This window comes from Canis aureus, chromosome 16 (genome assembly GCF_053574225.1).
Source record: "Canis aureus isolate CA01 chromosome 16, VMU_Caureus_v.1.0, whole genome shotgun sequence".
In the NCBI taxonomy this organism is placed as follows: domain Eukaryota; kingdom Metazoa; phylum Chordata; class Mammalia; order Carnivora; family Canidae; genus Canis; species Canis aureus.
In genome coordinates this window covers 55,452,437-55,472,764 of record NC_135626.1, presented here as the reverse complement: position 1 = coordinate 55,472,764, position 20,328 = coordinate 55,452,437, and the positions used below count along the sequence as shown (strand labels likewise).

Genomic DNA, 20,328 nt, shown 5'->3' with positions numbered 1-20,328 from the left:
GGCAGGGCTCTGAGATTATTGATCGTGTGTTGTCTGGGACTGGATGCCTGTGTGTGTATGCACACATACACTCACCCCCCCACACACCCACATCCACCCCCCCCACACACACACACGAAGAGAAAAAAATTCTCCATGTATGAGCAGAGCCCGTTCGTGGGTAAAGGCTAGCAGTGCATTCTCTGTCATTGTTTGCAATAGCTCCCAGAATGGGGTGGAAACTTTAATCATGTCACTGCTTTATTTCCAGCTTCTGTTATCTTTTGAACTCCTCTCAGGTGGGGGGGGGGGAGGGGGATGGGTTCCCCAGCAGCCTGGGCTTTTTCTAAAGAGCCTTTGTCTCCCTGCTCAGGTATTAAGTTGGTGGCGCAACAATCATAGGTACATTTGGTTCACTCCCCGCCCCCTGCCCCCCCCACCCCACCAAGGGCCGTCCTGGGTCTGAATGTGGGCCTGTGTTCTCCTGGTCCACCGTCCCCAGCCCTGCATAGAACTGAAAAAGAATGGGCCGCAGGAATGCACCCAGAACAGAGCCAAATTGTTCAAGCTGCGTGAAGAAGAAAGAAAAAACGAGTTGGGGGGGGGGGGTGGCGGTGGTGCTGGTTGAGGGAAGAAGAAAAGATTTCCTTGTTGGTTCGATTTCTCTGGAGATATTTGGAGGATAACACAGCAATTTTTTTTTTTTCTTTTAGGAGGGGCACCCGAGAGCAAAAAACGAGAGAGCCGAGTTTTATCGGCCAGGCGGCCCGTGCTTAAAGGTGACATTCGAGAGAACAATCGCTAGGTTGTTTGGTCACCTTTGCTGGTATGAATGAAGCTTAAGAAAAGCTGTCTTTGGATTGCTACTAATAGTCATCTTCATCATGCCTGCTCTCCCTCTCTCTCTCCCTCTCCCTCGCCCTCTCTCTCTCTCTCTCTCTCTCTTTCTCGGTTCCCTTATGAAATAAAGGCACACAGGTAATAAACAAAGCACTATAAAAGATCAGATTGACGTGTTCTGTGGCTCATTCAATGTCAGGAGCAAGCCTCCTGCGCTCCGCTGCTAGTGCTTGCGGCACCAAAAGCTGGGCCAGGACCGAGGGATGGTGGTGGGATGAGGCTAGACCCCCTTCACCCATCCTGGAACCTTGCTGAATTCATCAGGGCCACGGCCTGGGTCCGCTAACCCACACCTGACGCCCGAGGGACAAAGGACAAGATGGCAGGGTAGAGACCCTTGGATTTGCTCCTTTTGGATTTTTGGATTCGGACCTGACTTTCTTTGTCCATCCTCATGCCCGATCCAGGTGAGTAGCTGCCTGGGTTGAAAAGCTGTTGTTCAGTTGAATCTGACTCCCCCGCCCTCAACTTCGAGGGTGATTCAGTTGTGACTCTTACTTTTTTTCCTCTTTTTTGTCACGGGTTAGGTCCTAGTGGGGCAATCCCCCAGCAGACCCCTCTCTGGCCACCTGCTGTGTGAGAGGCAGGCCAGACTCCGCAGGGATTGTAGCCACGTGTAGCAATGAGCTGGGTGGGCTCATCTGGTTTGGGAGGACAGTCAACCATGGGTGGATGAAGAGAAGTGTGAGGGGTTCTTCTCCCGACAGGCAAGCTTTCTTGCCATTAGTCTTCTCACTCCTGGCTGGGCCTCTGCCTTCGGCTTTCAGCTTCTCTGTAATTCCCCTGTGCTTTCCATTTGCAAGATTCACCATAAATGCACAAGGGACCTGTGGGCCCTGTCTGGTTTCAAAGACAAGAAGCTTAGGTGAGTGAACAGTGGGCACCAGCTGTGGATCTGGTTTCTTCCAGTGAGTTGGTACCCAGAGCTCCTTCTAGAAAGTTCATCCACACGCAGGTGCTGGTGAGCTGGGCTCCTATAGGCTGGGCCCCTGAGCAGACGAGTCACTGAAGGTGAAAGGGGGTACCCCAGGGTTTGGGGGCTCTGCTATTCTTTGCGCTGCTATCTGTTCTTCTTTTCCTGGATCACAAGCACCATTACTGAGAATATAACCTCGTAATCGACCCAAATGAAACTATTTCAATTTTGCAGAGACAGGAATATGAGATTGAAGTGGTGCGTGCGTGTGTTGGTGTGCAGACGAGCACAACTGACTGTGACGTGCATCCTTCAAAGACCTGCTTTACGAAGCCACGAAAATGCCTGTAGTGCATACAGACAGCGTGATTACATCAGGGACTTAGATCTATGCATCCTAAAGGGAAAATCATCCTAACATCTATGCACTCGCTTCGATCTTCTCATTAGTGAGTAATGCCAAAGAGTGGTTCAGTATATGCAGCGTATAAGATTAGTCAGGTTATACAATATGTTTAGGCTCAGGATTTTTTTAAAGGTTTTATTTATTTTAAAGAATTTTATTCATTATTTGCTATATAGAGAGAAAGAACACAGAGGGAGGAGCAGACTGAGAAGGAGAAGAGGCTCCCCACTGAGCAGGGAGACTGATGCCGGGCTCAATCCCAGGACCCTGGGATCATGACCTGAGCCGAAGGCAGGTGCTTAACCAACTAAGCCACCCAGGTGCCCTTTGGCTCAGGATTTTGGATACTTCCCAAACAGCCCACTTATTGTTATTATTAATTTTATTTACTTTTTATTATATTTTATTATTATTATTATATATTACTATTTATTTTTAATCCCCATTTTGGGACTCAGCTTTGAAAATGATTCAGTGGGGCTTATCTTCCAATTATTACAAAGGGAGGATTTCTGGAATTTAACGAAAACCTGAAACCTCCCAGATAAGAAAGACACTGCTTCTGTGTGTGTGTGTGTGTGTGTGTGTGTTCATGTGTGTGTGAAAACATACACTATGGAAGTTGTATACAAACACTGGTGTAGTGCTGGTTCCATTTAGGTGTGTGTACAGAACTATGAAATAGTCATTGGGGAGAATATTGAGTCGTTGTAACTTGGTTATTTAGACTCAGGCTCTAGATCTTTCAACAGAGTTTTTTTTCCCCGAGAGCGTTCTGGGGCAAAGACGTGGTGTTAATTCGTAGGAACGGGGTTATATGTAATACCTCATTTATGTATTTCATAGACATGCCCAAAGTTTAACATGTCTTGGTCTGCTCTATAATGAATAATAGATGCTTGAAAGCTTTCCCGATTTGTCATCACATAGAAAATTTCCTCTTTGTTTGCTCAGCGTTGAGACTTTTTTGTCTGTACCTGTGTTTTCCAAATGGCACTGGTTTCTCGGGATGCAACAGGGCTTTTTTTTTTTTTTTTAATTTTTATTTATTTATGATAGTCACAGAGAGAGAGAGGCAGAGACACAGGCAGAGGGAGAAGCAGGCTCCATGCACCGGGAGCCCGATGTGGGATTTGATCCCGGGTCTCCAGGATCACGCCCTGGGCCAAAGGCAGGCACCAAACCGCTGTGCCACCCAGGGATCCCAACAGGGCTTTGAATAAGGCTGCTCTAAGAGAACCCCACCAAATGCCTGGCCTTCACCGGTGCCTGGAACATAGCAGGGGTTCAGTAATCTCTTGAAGAATAAAGGAATGATTGGATAGTGTCTGGGCGGCCGGCGATGAGTGTTCACCTCTGTATTTATTTACACACATAAGTACTCTCTTGAGTAGAATATTCAGAGTCATTGGACCAGCTGTCTTTGAACTCAGCCAACATATTCTTTTCTTGGTGTCTCATTTACCGTATCTGTCACTTAAATGCAATCCCTCAATTGCTTTGGTGTTAGGTAAATATGTCACCAACCTTCCTGTCCTTAGAATTTTCTTCTTTGTATAGCTCTCATCATTATCCATATTTATTCAAGATATATTATGGATTTGGGGCACCCAGGTGGCTCAGTGGTTGAGCGTCTGCCTTCAGCTCAGGTCGTGGTCTTGGTGTCCTAGGATCGAGTCCTGAATCGGGCTCCCCACACGGATCCTGCTTCTCCCTCTGCTTATGTCTCTCCCTCTCTCTCTGTGTCTCTCATGAACAAATAAATAAAATATTTAAAAAAGGAAAAAAAAGACATATTATGGATTTTATTGCTATATATCATATAGATGTCAATATGGGCTAGCACAAGAGCTCCCTTTCTCTCAGATGAGAGTTTAAAATATGTATGCAGTGTAAGTACGTGTACACCAAGTCCTCAAACAGAATTTAATTTCCTTTCCCAATATATACTCATTACTCCAGGTGGGAGACTAGAGCGGCCAGCAGGATATGGTACAGGGGTCAAATATTGTTATTCACATAAGGTGAAAGAGGGAGAGAGCACATCATTCTGGAGAGTTCTACAAAGAACACTAACCGCAAGTCACAATCTACAGCTGTGTTCTAATAAGCACAATGTTGGGTGAAGCCGTTGCCAATGATGTCTGGCCCTGGACATCTGCCTTCACAGACTTATGGGGGCATGGGGACCCAGGGCTCAGACATGTGCATTATTCACTGTTTCTTTCTCTGCTTATTAGCCTTGTGGGTAAGGGCAGCATTAAGCAATGGCCCAGCAGCCTTCAAGAACAACGCGGCAAAATGCAGGAGAACACACAGTCTTGTGTTTGGGGCTTTAAGAGGCTCTGAGGTGACTTGGTGCTTGGGAGGATTTGAGAACAGATTGGCTTATAGCCATTACTGTTGGCTAATAATTGCACTAATCTTTTAGAGGGAGGTTTTGTGTGTGTGCATGTTCCCCCTTCCCTCCATCCCCAAGTCAGGGAACAATGGGGGACTTGTGTTTCTGGACTATTCCATGGAATAGGTCAGGGAACTTCCACTGCGTGCATAAGATCTGCCATGGATGACCCACAGCATTAGCCCCAAGCTGTCATGAAGGAGCCCGAGACCCAAGCACGACTGCTTGGGCCACATTGCAGGGAAACTTTAGCTGAGCCAATTGAGCAGTAGCTATTTGGGGATTATCAGATCCGGTGCCCTTTGGGGACCTCAGAAGCAAGGTGCAATTCTTGCTGGTAGGGAAAGAAGCGAGGAGGGGTGTGTGCGTGTGCATTTCCGTGCCTGTGTACGCTGCATCCTACTCATTTTTCACACAGCTGAAACTGTTCTGTTGTCTTTAGAACGGATGATATTTAACTCAAACTCAGAGTGGAGGTGTTAAGTGGAGACATCCCCCCAGAATGAACCGTGCGTGTGTGCACACATGTGCGTGTAAGGGGTGGGGGTGGCCAATGCGTCCATCTGCAATGTTAAAGTCAGGTTGTCAGCTCTCTGAGGAGTGAAACTCATCTCCTGCATTGGTCCAGGATGGGGACGTGTCCTCTGATGCAGAAAATGTTGTTTCAATGTTCAGTTGTGATGAGAATTCTCCCATAATTGAGAAAGCAAGGACTTGGTAGATACGTAGGCCCAGAAGGTCAGAGCAAGAATCTCAAGGGTGGTAGGATCCAGAGGGCAGGCTGACTTTGCAGCACATCCATCACCGTGGGTGCTAATTTCCTGCGCCCCCCCAGAAGGGAGCACAGGATCACCTCCAACACCCCAGCCTGCCATTTCTGTTTAGTGAATTTCCACGAGTTGGTTGCTCACATGCGAGGCGTTGGGAAAGCAGGGTCCTCGCCAGCATATCAACTGGGGTGAGGGCAGAGCATTTTAATTCCACTCTGCCTCTCAGCCCGGGGTTCCCCTCCTGCCCACTTTGGGGGTATCCTGCGTCTCTCTCCATCTGCTCCCTGTTAAGCGACTCCTGGGTTTTGTAACAAGGAGCCTGCGATGGCTGGTGGATGGAGCACACTGTTCGTGTAACTTGGCAGGAGCTTGCACGCTGGCACCAGAGGGCAGTGAAAAGAAGAGGAGGTTAGCATGTGTCCATGGGACGGGCGGTGGGGGCCGAGGGCTGGGACTGGCCACGGGAGGCCACCGAACCGCCACTGGTGGCTGATGCCCTTGGGAGCTGCTGGTCTGAACTGGATGGAGATCCAAGCAGAGACACAGATTTGTCCCTCTCAGACCCTGGGGAGGTCTCCAGCCTGCGTGTTCCAGCTCCCCATGAACATTTCCAAATTAAAATAAATTAATAAATAAAAATACGTGTGGAAAAGTACAGTAAAAGTGACAGCGCCTCCCCAGGTTCCGACAGTTCTGCTTGACTTCAAGATCAGCCAAATTTCAGCCCCAGATCTGCTGGTTTAATGTGTCACCTTGAGTTATTAACCGTTTCCCTGCCTCTCCGGCTGGGAGGTCTTCTGGCACCTTGCCCCCAGCTGGCTCAGTGACCTGTTCATCCTGACGGGTTTCAGGATTGACCCGAAGAGCCTGGCTTTCTCTCATGGAGTCAAATCTGAATTCACTTCACTGTCTCCTCCCATTGGTTTTTGCCAGGTGGTGGCTGAAACCGAAGAGCAAAGGCATAGGACAGAATGAATGACTGCAGAGTCAGCTCTTGAATGGCCTAGAGTGTCCCTCAGAGGCCACCCCCCCCCTTTTAGAATATTTTTCTTGAGTAAGAATCAAAAGGCAGAGAAAGGCTTATTCCGGAACTGAGAGGATGTAGGATGCAGTCAATTGGGAAGCAGGGGGAGAGCTAATCTCATATATGTTCTTTTCTTTCTTTCTTTCTTTCTCTTTCTTTCTTTCTTTCTTCTTTCTTTCTTTCTTTCTTTCTTTCTTTCTTTCTTTCTTCTTTCTTTCTTTCTTTCTTTCTTCTTTTCTCTCCTTTCTTTTTCTTTTCTTTCTTTCTTTTTTTTTAAATTTTATTTAAATTCAATTTGCCAATATATAGGATAACACTCATAGATGTTGTCTGTCAGCAAAATCCGTCTTTGTGGCACAAAGTGACATGGATGTCCCCATGGGCGTCTGATCTCTCCTTTGCTCACCATCTCTCTGGTGTCATGTGAGAGTGCCCAGGATCTTCCTTTTGTCAGTAGGGTGCCCAGGATCTTCTTAGGCAATAACCCTGTATTTAGACCATTACCCAAGGTTCTCGTTTTCCTCAAAACCCCTGTGTTCTCAGAATCATTCTCCTTGGAGCCTTGTACTTTGGGGCCATGCAACTTACCACCATGAGAAATAATCCATGTTCATAAATTGTTTGGGGGCTACTGGATTACTGCATTATCCAAAAAAGAGAATTTTAAAATGAAGGCATCTATCTTTTAGAAACAAACTTAACTTGGATGAAAAATTCTCTTTTATTTTTGTAAAGATATAAATTTTATAATCTTAAAAGAGGCAGCAGTTTGGCATGACTTCTAAGTCAAAGTATATGTGTGCATATAGTGAAATCTCTCAGTTCCTGAGTTACTGGAGATTCAATCCAATTGAAATTGTCAGTTTATGGCCTGTTTTTGTCCACACATGTTTTGTGCACATGGGAGCAAATATATTACCTCTACCTTTGTGAAGTGTTTAATGAATATTACATGTTAGAAAAGTTTTAAATTCAAAGAAAAGTTGCAGAGATACTACTGAGTTCCGATCTGTACCATCAGCCAGTCCCTCTCTTGTTAACATCTTATTTTACTATGTACATTTGTCACAGGTAAGAACATTATCATTAACTACATTTCGGAGTTTATCAGATTTTACTAGTTTCACTCCCATGTCGCTTGCCTGCTCCAGGATCTCATCCAGGACACTACCTTAAATTCCATTGTCACGTTTCCTTGGCCTCTTCTATTTGTGACAGTTTCTCAGACTTCCTTTGCTTTGATGATCTTGACATTTTTTTGGGGGGGGGAGGGCTGCTCAAGTATTTTGGAGGATGCCCCTCAATTTGAGTCAGACTGATGTTTTCCTCATGTTTAGCCAGGGCTTGTGTGTTTGGTGGATGATGACCTAAGAGGCGACGTGCATTTTCATTGTATCATGGGTACATGACGTTCAAGTAACTTATCGCTAGTGATGTGACCCTTGATCTACTGAGTAAGGTAGTGTTTGCCAGGCATCTCTGCTGTAAAGTTGCTTCTCCTCCTTCCATACTGTATTCTTTGAAAGAAAGTCAATGGGTTGTGTGTGGGGGGGTTATGCATCCCACACTCAATGGGGGAGGGAAATTATGTTCTACCTCCTTGAGGCCCCTTTAATTTTTATCAAATATGACAGCATACTTTACAGGCTTCACTGTGCCTTGCCTTTCCTTTTTTTTTAAACAATGCGTTTTAGATATGGCTCCATGTTTGATATTTAGAGAAATTCCATATAGGTTATTAATTTTGCATTTATTCTGTGGATGTATTGATACCATGACTGATTTAACTAGTCTCCTTGTGAAGGGCACTGAGGTTGCTTCAAATGTTTTGGTCTTGTAAACAATCCTGAAACAAAAACTTGGGTACATGTTCAAGTGTATCTTCAGGATACGTTCCCCAAAGTTGAGTTACTACTTGAAGAGGATGTGATTTGCAACTTCTCGAGCTTTGCCATGCTGCCTTCCATAGACAGTGGAGGAGTTTCTGTGCCCTCAGCAACGTCCCATCAAAATGATTCCATGGATGAAATTTCAAGTTGGTAGAGGAAACGTTCTTAAACTGGTGGACCATTCAATGCTTCGGCAGAGCTCCTTCATTCATAGTGCAATAGGGAAAAAACTATGGGTGATCCAATTATCTAGGTGCAACATGGCCTGTGAGCTAATTTAATGAGTCTAGAGCCCAGCCCACATGCCGAAGACTTCATTGTGTCTCCAGCTTTATTCCTTAACTAGGCTCCTACTCATGGCGATTTCCTGGCATGCTCTGGAAAGCCTCCTATCTTTGCATAGAACATTCTTTATTCTTTGAAGACTCTCATCTTCTTCCCCAACTAACCATATACCCGATGAAAGCTAACAACTTGGTTATGTCCATTTGGCTCATTCTTTTTCGTTTCAGCACAAACGCACTCCCTCAGCCTTATATATTTTGCACCTGTATGTTGCCATGCTCAGACTCTGAAGTCGTTGCTATATTGAACAAAGATTATGCCTCCCAGATGTATTGGAATATTCTAGGACAGGATATTATATTTTCTCTTTATCTCATTCTCCAAAGGCTCTTGAATCTAACATGCTGTGAGTCCATGTTGTTAGTAGTGCTGCCAATAAACTCTTTTCTCCTCCATCTTCTTCAGGAAAGAATCGGGTGGAAGGAAACCATTGGTGTGAAGATATCTTCCTATCATTGGTCTCTCTTCAGAATTAATGAGAGGGAGAAATATTTTCTTTTCTTTCTTTCTTTTTTTTTTTTTTGAGAAATATTTTCTTTGAAACTAAGGGATGATTTCCCAGAGGTGGTGAGAAATAGCTATAAAGGTCGCTAATAAGATTTGAAATTATCTGGAAATGTTGCAAATCACTGAAAACTAACTCTGGGCCACAGAGGTATTGTGGATGGTAGGGGCCGTGGTTTCTCTGATGTGTTGGCACTGGGCTAACATGAATTTACTTAATATTACTGGGTTGGCTGCCGATTGGGAAGGCTCTCCCACTTGGCCTCATACTAGTATCCTTATGGTGTAAATCTGAATTGAGGCAGGAATACTCTGCTCTTGCACAAGTTGTCTTTTGCCTCAGTCTCTGAAACCCAGACTCCTATGGTCAGAGCCTTGGGAAGGTCAGTCTTGCATTTGGGGACAGACTTTTCATGTGGCCAGTGAAACATCCCCCATCATGCTTCTACTCTCTAACCCCCTTAAACATTTCTATTGACATGGCTCTTATTTCATCTGTTCTCACCCATTCAATCTATTTAAATTATGGGATTTTAGAATTTGAAAGAGTCTTGGAACCTTCAGGAAAAGGAATCCAGAAAGGTAAAGTCTCTCTGAAGCCTCACAAAGCTGGTTGAAGAAGCCCAATGCTCAGCTCAGGTGGGTCTCTAACACCCAGAAAATTTTTTTTCTATCACATTTCCTTATTTATTGAGTATCCAATAATAATGGCTAACATGTATGGAGTCCTTTCTAAGAGGCCAGCACACACAAAAGGTTTTACCTGTATTATTCCCTTGCAACAACCCTCTAAGGCAGGCAACTACCATTTTTCCCATTTCGCAAATGAGAACATAGGGGAAAGTGCTGAAGTTACTTGCCCAAGATCACATGGCTAATAATAGGTGAAGTCAGGTCAGTCTGATGGGCAGAAAGTACCAAGGCAGCGTGTGCTTTTCTGGGCAACATTACATAGCAAAGCAGCCCGTGGAGCGGACCACGTTAGGTTTTGCAGAGAGGTTATGGCAGAAACGATCTCTGCCCTTGGCGGTTTTCATTCTAGTTGAGGGGGCGCTAGAGTTGCCAATAAAATACTGAACGCCCAGTTACACTTGAATTCCAAATAAACACCAAATATTTTTTAGTATAATTATGTCTCAAACATTACATGGAACATATTTATACTAAAAATTACTTGTTGTTTATCTAAAACTCAAACTTAACCGGACATTCTGCTCAAGCTGGCAACTGCACGGAGAGCATCTAGAAAACATTAGAAAGCTGATGCTTCTGCTGCGTCTGCTGTACACGCTCCCTTATCCTCCCCCCATGGTATCTTCTCCCTTTCTTACTCTATACCCCTTCTTGGTGGGCCCCTCCCCACCATAGGTGCTCCATCCAGAGTACACAGCCTTGTGACACGGTGGCAAGTTGTGGAGCTATGTCCCAGGCTGGCCAGCAGCCCCGGGGTGTGTCCTGCAGCTCCCAAGGCCTCCACTTTCCTCCAGGAGCACTCTTCCTCTTGGCTCTCCCTGGTTGCTCTGCCCAACCCTACACCACCCCAGACGTCTGTTCCACCCAGGTCTCCACCCTGCCCAGTGGGTGCACTGGTTTGCATCAGGTCACTGTGTGCTCATTAGTATTCACCCAAGTCACGGGGCCTGAAGGGAACGAGACAGCCAAGCAATCTGGCTACTTCTTCATCCTCTCTCTGAGATAGGCTTTCACGGGAATCGGGGTGGCTGGTGGGGTGGGGTGGGCGGGTGCTCTGAGCACACGAGCGAACAGTCACTGCCTGTGTACTCTCTGGGATGGGGGCGTTCCGCTGGCTATTTTAAGGCCAGACTGGTGAATGTTGGGTTCCCCTTCGTTTACCTAGGCTCTCAGTATTTTCCCTGGCACACTCTGAGGTGGTCACAGAATGTGGGAAACCAGGCAAGGGAAAAAATTAATGCTCTGTGATGACGCCCCTGGTAGCTACTGCTAAGTTCCATGGAAAAGACGGGAGTTGGGGGGGAATGGGGGGCTCACTATCTGTGCCTATGGGTGTCTCCAAAAGCTTTTAGCTGTATTGGCACCTACTCAACCCTAGAGATGGTGGAAAAAGAAAATTGGCTGCTAACTCAGTCCGAGGCCTGCCTGGTAGCCCCAACTCCACCCACTCCTGTGGAGTGGCTTTGCCCACAGTGAATGCCCCTTTATCGTCAGTGAGCGATACTGATTTTTCAAAAATACTGTGTAGGCCTTGTGTCCCAGATGCCTGTGGCATGCTGGCTCTGCTTCCCTTTCAAGGCTGTTGGCTTAAAAACCCACCCAGAAACCTGAGAAAAATATCTGCACTTGGCAGCTCAAGAGGCTGACACCAACCGCCTTCTGTTTCTTAGCCCACTGGCCACAAGCTACCAAGTGGACAGTTATTATAAGGGAAGGAAACAACTTGGGTAGTGGAAAAATGCAGGAGGCAAATCACAGTTGGTTAAAAGTCCTATGGGGAGCATGCCCCGCATTGCTTAGACTCGCGCGGTAAAGACTTAGTTCATCATCTTCCCTGAGCGGTAGGTTGGCTTTGCTGGAAAGTTCCATTGGCTTTCTGCAGGTTTGGCCTTCTTGGTTAGCAGTTTTTTATCAGAGCCAATAGTGGAAATTGAGTCCAAATGTGGGTCTTAAGTTGAGAGTGTGATCGGATGTTGGATTTTCCCATGGGTCAAGTATTTGTTATATGTTTACTGTATACCAGGCACTTGATGAGTCATTTTGCATACATTATGTCATTTGACCTTTACAACAACACCGTACGGTAGGTGCCATGGGACCCACTTTATGGATGCCAGGCTGAGTGTCTTGACTCAGCCACAGACAAGGTCAGCCTGGACTACCTCCTGTGCTGTAGCTCCTGTTAGACTAAGTCTCACTAATGGGAGGATTTTTTTCCTTGAGCTTTTTTTCCATCTAATTGCGGCTTCCCTCTTCCTGGAAAAAATTGGTCATGCCTGGATTGAGAGATTCATTTGAAGATTTTTTCAGTCATTTATCACATATTCGTAACTGAGTTTTATTAAGATGCAGGTGATACAGTCTCATGACTGTATCAAAGGGTGTATCAAATGCCTCACTGAAACACTATCGTCTTCTTGTTGTACCTGGATGGGTTCTAGAGAGTAGGGGATCACGTGTATACTTAACTGGTCAAAAGAGGGAGACTATTAAGTGTTGTTTTTAGCCGACTCATAATGGACTTCAAGATATCACAAGATAATTACTTGAGGCTATTAAAATAGGTCCGGGGGGGTGGGGGTCTATGAAACAATGCTCCATGTGACCTGTTGTTCCTTATAAAGGTAATGCCCAGCATTTATATAAGCTCTACGTGTTGCTTTCTAATTTCCTAGTTGGAAGTGAGCAGTGGCAAAGTACTCAAAGCTCTCAGTATCTAAGTCTAGACAAAGTCACAAATTCAGGTTCTAACAATTACTAGGTCCCCACTGGGATCTCAGTTCCACTATTTCTTCTATCAACCAGCATACTGTGCCCTCAGTTGTTGTTATCACTTCCAATTTGGATGACTGTCCACTGGTCTTCATTTTGAAAATTCTGATAGCATCTATAAGTGAAAAGTCCAGAGGCATTGGCCTGTGGCCACCCTCGTTATTAACACAGTTATGATTTTTCATTCAGTGCTTGACAACCCAGCAAGCACAGTCTCCTCATAATAGGCTGACCTGCCCTCTGCCTGGAGCCAGGAGTCAATGAAGCACAAGTACCTGGAAAAGACATCACGCTCTAGTTCTTACTCCAGAAGACATCAACCCAGCACCCTGGGAAGTGCAACCAGGCAGCGGTATTTGCACAGCCAAACTCACCCACCGCTCCTGATCAGATGGTTTCCCCTCCTTCTATGAACATTTAATCTAACCTTATGCATGTTTTGGGGGCAAGATGGCTCTTATATATTTTTACTGATTACTTTTTCCCCAAACTCTTTTGCTTCTGTTCTTTGTATGATGCAACATATGACATTCATTCCATAACATCTCTAAATTACCTACTATGGGCAAAGCCCTCTGCTTGGTGCACTGAAGAATGTGGTTGAGGTCAAGTGTGAACAAAGGGGACTCAGTGTGCCTAGGATGAACCAATAACTACGAGTTGACACACAGGTTGTACAAGCACAATACTGACAAAGCATCATAAATAAGTGCTTTTGCCAAAACATTTAGGTCAACTAAATCTCATAGAAATGAACTAGAAACGTATAATGCATTTATTATTAGCTACATTCAACATAAATTTTTTGAAGGTCTTAAATGTCCAAACCTCTGAGTTCAACCATAAGTGGAAAATGGATAAGTTTCTTGTCCTCAAGTTGCTTATAATTAGGGTTCTAAGAGAGACTGTAAATAGCTCTTGTTTATATTTTTGTTGTAAAACATGAATATGGAGTCTACTATTTGCCAAGGAATTTGTTATTTGGAAAATGCAAGCATACTCATTAGATGCAGACAGATGTCACCCTTTTCCTAATCACTCTTAGATTTAAAAATATCATAAAAATTGGGGCATCTGGGTGGCTCAGTCAGTTAGGCATCAGCCTTTGGCTCAGGCCATGGGCCAGGGGTCCTGGAATTGAGCCCCATGTTGGGCTCCCTGCTCAGCAGGAAATCTGCTTCTCCCTCTCCCTCTGCCCCTCCCTCTGCTCCTGTTCTCTCTCTCGCAAATAAATTAAATAATAAATAATAAAAATTCAAAATAAGAGGAAAGTAAAGTTGATGTTGAAATAAATATTTTCAAGAAGGATTTCTCTGTGTTGAGGTCTTCAACTGTCGAGGCATGCTACACGTGCAAGATGAGTGGCTGTTGTGAATGTAATTCAACCTGGAAACCCTCATGGGTGGTGTAGATTCAAGACAGTTTTTGAAGAAGTTGAAAGATGGATAGACAAAGCTCTGGGAAGGGGAACTGTCTGGTCAGAATGTTGAGGGAGGTGAGGAAGTCAGCATGGAGGTGGGTGGTGGGAACGGGGTGGGGGGAAGATTCACTTAAGACAGAAAGCGAAGCTCTGTGGTAAGGAAGGGGAAGAATAATGAGGAGGAAATGGATGTAGGATCTACTCAGATCTTACATCCAACTTGCGAGGTTGAGGATTTTTTTTTAATTACAATTATTAAAACAAATTTGAGGGTAAGCTCATCTGATTCCAAGACCATGTTCTTACATTTGCACTTCACTGTGCGTGCTTTATAAAAGGGAATAGGAAAAGCTGCCGGAAAATAAAGGCCCAAGACTGAGAGTCCGTCTACAAATTTTACCTGGAAACAAATGAAAAAAATTAGCATAGAAAGTAAAGGGTGCATGAATTTTAAACATAAATATAAGAGGTGGAACATATTTCCATTTTTTCAGCTGGCCACTCCCAGACCCCCAGAAATCTTTTTGCAACTTTCCTGTGCTATTAACATCTATTTGGTTAAAACTTTGAGGAATACTACTCTCCATCCAGTCACCAACACTCACCTCTCAGTTTGTACACTTAACACAAGACATGCCATGATAAACATTTGTACCTTCAAAACAGCGTGGTATCAAAACAGCTAAAGCAAACTGTTAGAATTTGCAAGAACAATTTGGGCAAACACACACACACACACACACACACACACACACACACACACTTGTGAATCCAAACAAGCACAAAACCACAAGAAACAGCAAAGGGAGTAACTTCTGTTGGACAGTTCTCTTTGAACATCTCTTTCCTCTCTTTCTTATGGTACTTTTGGAAACTTCCAAGAGCTGTTTCAAGAGTCAACTGTACCAGTAGTGCCTACAGTTGGCGTATTTATGCCAGTGAAAGAATCTGCAGTGACTCACAAACTGTCAGGCTAAAGAATCTGCCTAGTTGGAGCACAAGATGGTGGCCCTTTTTCCTTCCAGGAAAAAAGACTTCATAGGAGATTGATGGTAGGTTTCCTACTGGATTGTTACCAACTTAATGGCTCTACCTCTTCTCAGCTCTTTCTTTCGAAGGGGGAAGAAAAACAGCAACTATTTCAAGGATACAATGAGAGAGAGGAGCTGTTGTTACCCTTGCCAGCTGATGCTGTGGTTGGTAATAATTTTAATGATAATAAAAATAGCATCTAATATTTCTGGAACAATCACTATATGCCAAGCACTAGCATAGCAGTTCTCAACCAGGGGTGATTTGACTGTTGTGATAGAGGGGGGGTGGCATGTGGTGGGGACTACTGTCATGTAGCCAGTAGAGGCTTGGATGCTGCTAGACATTCTACAATGCAGAGGAGAAGGCCCCACAACAAAGAATTTTCTCACCCAAAATGCCAAGAGCTCAGTAACCTTGCAGCAGACTGAGGTTTTTACATATTTTGATTTTCAGAGTAACCCTGTGAACCCTCTTATTGTCCCTGCTTTATAGACAAGAACATTTGGGCTTAAAGTAGCTCAACTTGTTTCGGCCTTTGAACGTTTTCAGGTTTCTTTTTTGAGATCTATTGGTCCTGTGATAACTGCAGAAAATTTAGGTTTGTTCAGTGGCTGGGAATTGGCTCCCTCACATGCCAGCATGAAAGTTTTACCGCTCTAGTTGACCCAACCCCATCCCATTCTGGGATGAGACTGGCTAACAGCTGGAGATAGGAGCAAGGGGAAGAACATATTATATAATGTCTACGAAAGTCATGAAAAGTTGACTTTACTGCTATGATAAGCAACCAGTAAGATAGAGAATAAGAATCTGCAGTGATTTTAAAAATGCATTTCCAGCCATGGTATCCAGACTGTCCCCCCACATCCCTAGTGCTCTACTCCTAAGTCTGATAGTGGCATGGCATGTGCTGTTGAGGAAACAGAGGCCCCGGTGCCACAACACTTAGACAAGAGAGGCTGTCTTGCTGCTACAACCACACAGGATTAGGTCATGGAATTCTGAGAGTGTTGGGTCCTTTGGAAGACAACTTCTGCTTTTCTTTTTTTTTTTTTTTCCTTTTTGATAAATGCCAAGCTCCTTGTCAAAATATTTATTATGACTAGAGACAAGAAAATTTGACTTTTTCTTTTGAATAGGTTCTCTGCCTCTGGCTTGGGTGTTCTGACCATTTCTCTTCTCTCTGCTCATTTTTCTTTCCTCTTTTCCACTTTTCCACCTTTTTCTCAGTTCTCTCTAGTTCCATCTTTTCCTCTCACTTCATAGTATTTCTCACTGGCCATGAAAATGTGGAACAAGGGAATTGTCCAATGGACAGGTTGTATGGCCAGGTCAATGAGGGCAAAGATCTCTTTTGTGTAGTTAGGAGGCACCCACTTTGAACGCTTTTTTGAAAATGAATTAAAACCCCCTGATAGTCTTTAAGCCATAACCTGGTAACAAAAGGGTACAAATCCAAATATTTTTCCCCTCGTGATTTTCAAAAAGTTTCTGCCATAACCAGCACTCTGCTTTGTCCTATTGCTGTTATATATTTCAAAATTACTATGGTTGTTTAAATCGACTGAATTCCATGAAACCCAAAATATAAGGCAATTTAGCAAACATTTGGTAAGTTTGTATTATGGGCCAAGATGAGTATGATGTAACTGACCCCCGCCCTGGGGAGCTTAGCATTTTGGTGGGGAAAAGGAATAAATAATACATCCCATTATCATAGAGGTAGATGTATGAGTTATCTCTCTTACTGCCTAATAAATTACCCCAAAACTTAGTGGCTTGAGATAACACAAACTTATCATTGCACAATTCCTATAAATCATGGATATGGATATGGCTTAGCTGGATCCTTGGCTTCAAGTTTTCTTGTAAGAATGAAAAGTATTGGTTTAGGGTCTGTGGTCCTATCTGAGGCCTCAACTATGGAAAGATTCATTTCTTTTTTTTTAAGATTTTATTTATTTATTCATGAGAGACACAGAGAGAGAGAGGCAGAGACATAGGCAGAGGGAGAAGTAGGCTCCATGCAGGGACCTCAGGATCACGTCCTGGGCAGAAGGCAGGTGCTGAACTGCTAAGCCACTCAGGTGTCCCAGGAAGATTCATTTCTTAGCTCACCCATGGAGTTGTTGGAAGGTATTCAGCTCCTTGATGTGTCCTTATGGGTCTGAATTTCTCACCAGCTGTGGGCTGAAGGCCACCCTTAGTTCCATGCCACATAGGCCTCTCCAACACAGCAGCTTGCCACTAAAGTATGCAAGCAGAGAAGGCAATAGACAAAAAAACAAAAACAAAAACAAAAAACAAAAAACAAAGTTAGCATCTTATGGAAAATAATTTTAGAAACGACAGCCCATCCTTTTTGTGTATTCAGTTGATTAGAAGTGAGTCGTTAGCTTTAGCCCACACTCAAAAAGAGAGGATTACACTGAGGTCTGAATACCAGCAGGGTGATCACTGGAAGCTATGCCAGAAGCTGCCTACTACAGAAAGGTTAAGAGATTGCTCAAGAGAGGCTCAAAGAAGCTGTGATCCTGTTAACGCAGGGAGTGGTGGAAGGAATCTTATCTCTAAAAGGCAGTATTTTCTGGGGCACGTGGGTGGCTCAGTCGGTTAAGCGTCCAGCTTTTGATTTTGGCTCAGGTCATGATCTCAGGGTTGTAAGATCAAGCCCCATGTGGGGCTCTGTGCTCAGCAGGGAGTCTGCTTGAGATTCTCTCTCCCTTTTCCGCCCCCCACCCCCACTCATGCATGTGTGCTCTCTCTCTCTTTCTAAAATAGATACATTAATTTGAAAAATAAAATAAAAGGAGGTGTTTTCTGACTACACTGGACTGCACTAGGTTTTGGCATCTCCCCAGTGATTTGTGGAATAATCCTAGACTTTCAGAATTTGTGACTGGAGCCTTGGTAGCTAAGCACTTACGGTGTTATGTCCCTAATCATGAAGAAACATGGAACCTCACCAGGGTACTAAAAGAAACATTTATGGTTACTCAATTCAATATTTGTCTCAAGGAAATTTTCCTAATCATTTGCTCATTTAGTAGTTTACTTATTCACTTATTTTTGTATCAATTAGTGGTAGATAGTGAAACTCAAAGATAAATTACCTTGGAGAGACTAGATAGCGGGATCTATAGTTATAAGTGAATAAGGTTTACTTTTGAAGGCATCTCTGTAGCCTAGACAGGGGTTCAGCAAAATATGTCTCATGGGTCAAATTTGCCTCCCCCCTCATCTGTTTTTATGTGGCTCATGAGATAAAAATGGTTTATACATTTTTTTAATGTTTGAAAGAGTAAACAACAGAAGAATAATATTCCGTGGTACATGAAAATGGTATGAAATTCAAATTGCAGTGCCTATAAAGCTTTATTGGGACAAACCACTCCTGTTTATAGATATATTGTGTAAGACTGCTTTTGCAGAGTTGAGACCACATGATTCACAAAGCCTAAAATATTTACTCTCTGGCCCTTGAAGAGGAAGTTTGCCCACTCCTAGTCCAGAGAAAGATGGACACGTAAACAAATAATTACTGTGTTGTGATATATGATATTCTAGACGTACATACCAGGGTCACCGTGAGCACACAGGTTCTGTTCATAACTGCTTCCGGGTTGGTGATGAAAGGCTTCATGGAGGTCTCCTTGAGGATAAGTGAAGGTTTTCCTGATATAGGAGGTTTTAGAAAGGAAATTACTCATGGCTCTTGTTAGAGATGGTTGAGGAAGACTTTAAGCAAGAGAGACTGCTGCAATGCAGATATTGTAGCGAGAGAGAGAGAGTGGACCCAACTCTGGATACAACAAGGGCCAACAGAGGTTTACAGCCAAGGAGCAGGGTGGGGGTCCCTTGGTGGAAAATTAGTAGGAGGACATACCAAGACTGGGAGGATTCTGGCCAAAGCAACACTACAGGATTTTTGCTAAAAGCTAGCCATGGTGATAAGATATCTAGGGTACAGGATGAGGAATTTGATCAGATATCAAGGGTGGGAGATTTTTGCAAAACTGATCCAGCAGGATTCCTGCTGAAACTAGCCTGAATGATCCAAGGACAGAGCTCAAGGTTGGGGCCTGGTCAGAAAGAAGAGTCAGAAGAGTCTAACTCAAGTTTGATCAAAGGAGAGAATCTTTGAGTGTCTGTCAGGGGTGAAAAGAGAGAAAGGACAGTCTCTCTCAAGGATCCTTAAATTGGTGACCATGGACTCCTCAGGGGGCTAAGGTGCCCCTGAAATTGTTCTCCAAACCTGTGTTTATATGCATATGTGCATTCCTTCCCCTCTAGGGAGAGGATCTGGTTCTTACAACAGGTTTTCGACTATTGAGGAATCACTGTTTGGGGCAGACATGATGGGGGGCAGCCCATGAAGAGCCACAGATGTGTAAGAGAGAATCATCCACTTTTAGGAGCCAACGGTGAGAATACAAAATAGGTTTCTATGGAGTGTAGATGGAAATAAGGCTAACCAGGTGTCACCTATTGGAGGGATAATGCAGAGGTCTGAGGCTGACTCAGTGCAGTTAAAAGGACTCACTAACACAAAGATACCAACCAAAAAACCAAGTTAAACAGCCTTGGTCTTTGCTCTCAAGTGGCCACTCCATCAAAAGCAGCTGATGGATAGGCAGGAAGAACTCAGCCACCTACGGAGAGGCTGTGGGTTGGCAGTTGGCTATAGTAACGCTGGAGAAGTTGGCCAGATGTCCCACTCTTTAATCAATCCTTGATCAAACCCATCTCCTATTCCCCTCCAAACCAAAACAACATTGACTAAACCTGCCTGTGGCCCTGGGAAAGTCTGGCCAAGCAGCAAGAGGCAGGCACAAGACCCAGCTTCCTCTTCAGGAGGGGGTTCTTTATATTTGACGGTGCCGGGGGCACACAGAGCAAAAGAGAAGTCTCCAGTCCTGGCAGGGAAAGTCCCTCAGACGGAGGGATGGAGGTTCTGGACGTGAGGTGTGTGGGGAGGAGGTAATGGTTTTCACTGAATTCCTTTTTATATTTTATTTAGATTAAGTTCTGCTCAGCAGGGTGATTTCTTAATTAGAGCCGCCCAGCCAGGCAGACCTCCAGCTCAGACCCCTGTGCTGCCTTCTAAGGTTTCATGAGGGACCTTGTCCTGCCTTATTTCCTGAGTTCTAATATTTGAATAGTGTGCAGTGGATTTCAATGGGAGGAAAGACATGTAATTTAATCATCTTTATTAGATTTTGCCTGTGGATGGGGAGAGGGGAAGGAAGGAGGAGGGACGTGTGTCCTCTCTTT

At 44.3% G+C, this 20,328-nt stretch overlaps 1 long non-coding RNA gene across 7 annotated transcripts in view; it reads left to right on the top strand.

The window, feature by feature from the left end:
* Positions 1-20,328, top strand: part of LOC144286940 (uncharacterized) — an 82,763-nt gene that overhangs the window by 60,186 nt on the left and 2,249 nt on the right. For all 7 annotated transcript variants that reach the window (XR_013354896.1, XR_013354894.1, XR_013354890.1 and 4 more), the window contains one exon: positions 693-1,286. This is a non-coding gene — a long non-coding RNA (uncharacterized LOC144286940). The remainder of the gene's footprint in view (positions 1-692; positions 1,287-20,328) is intronic.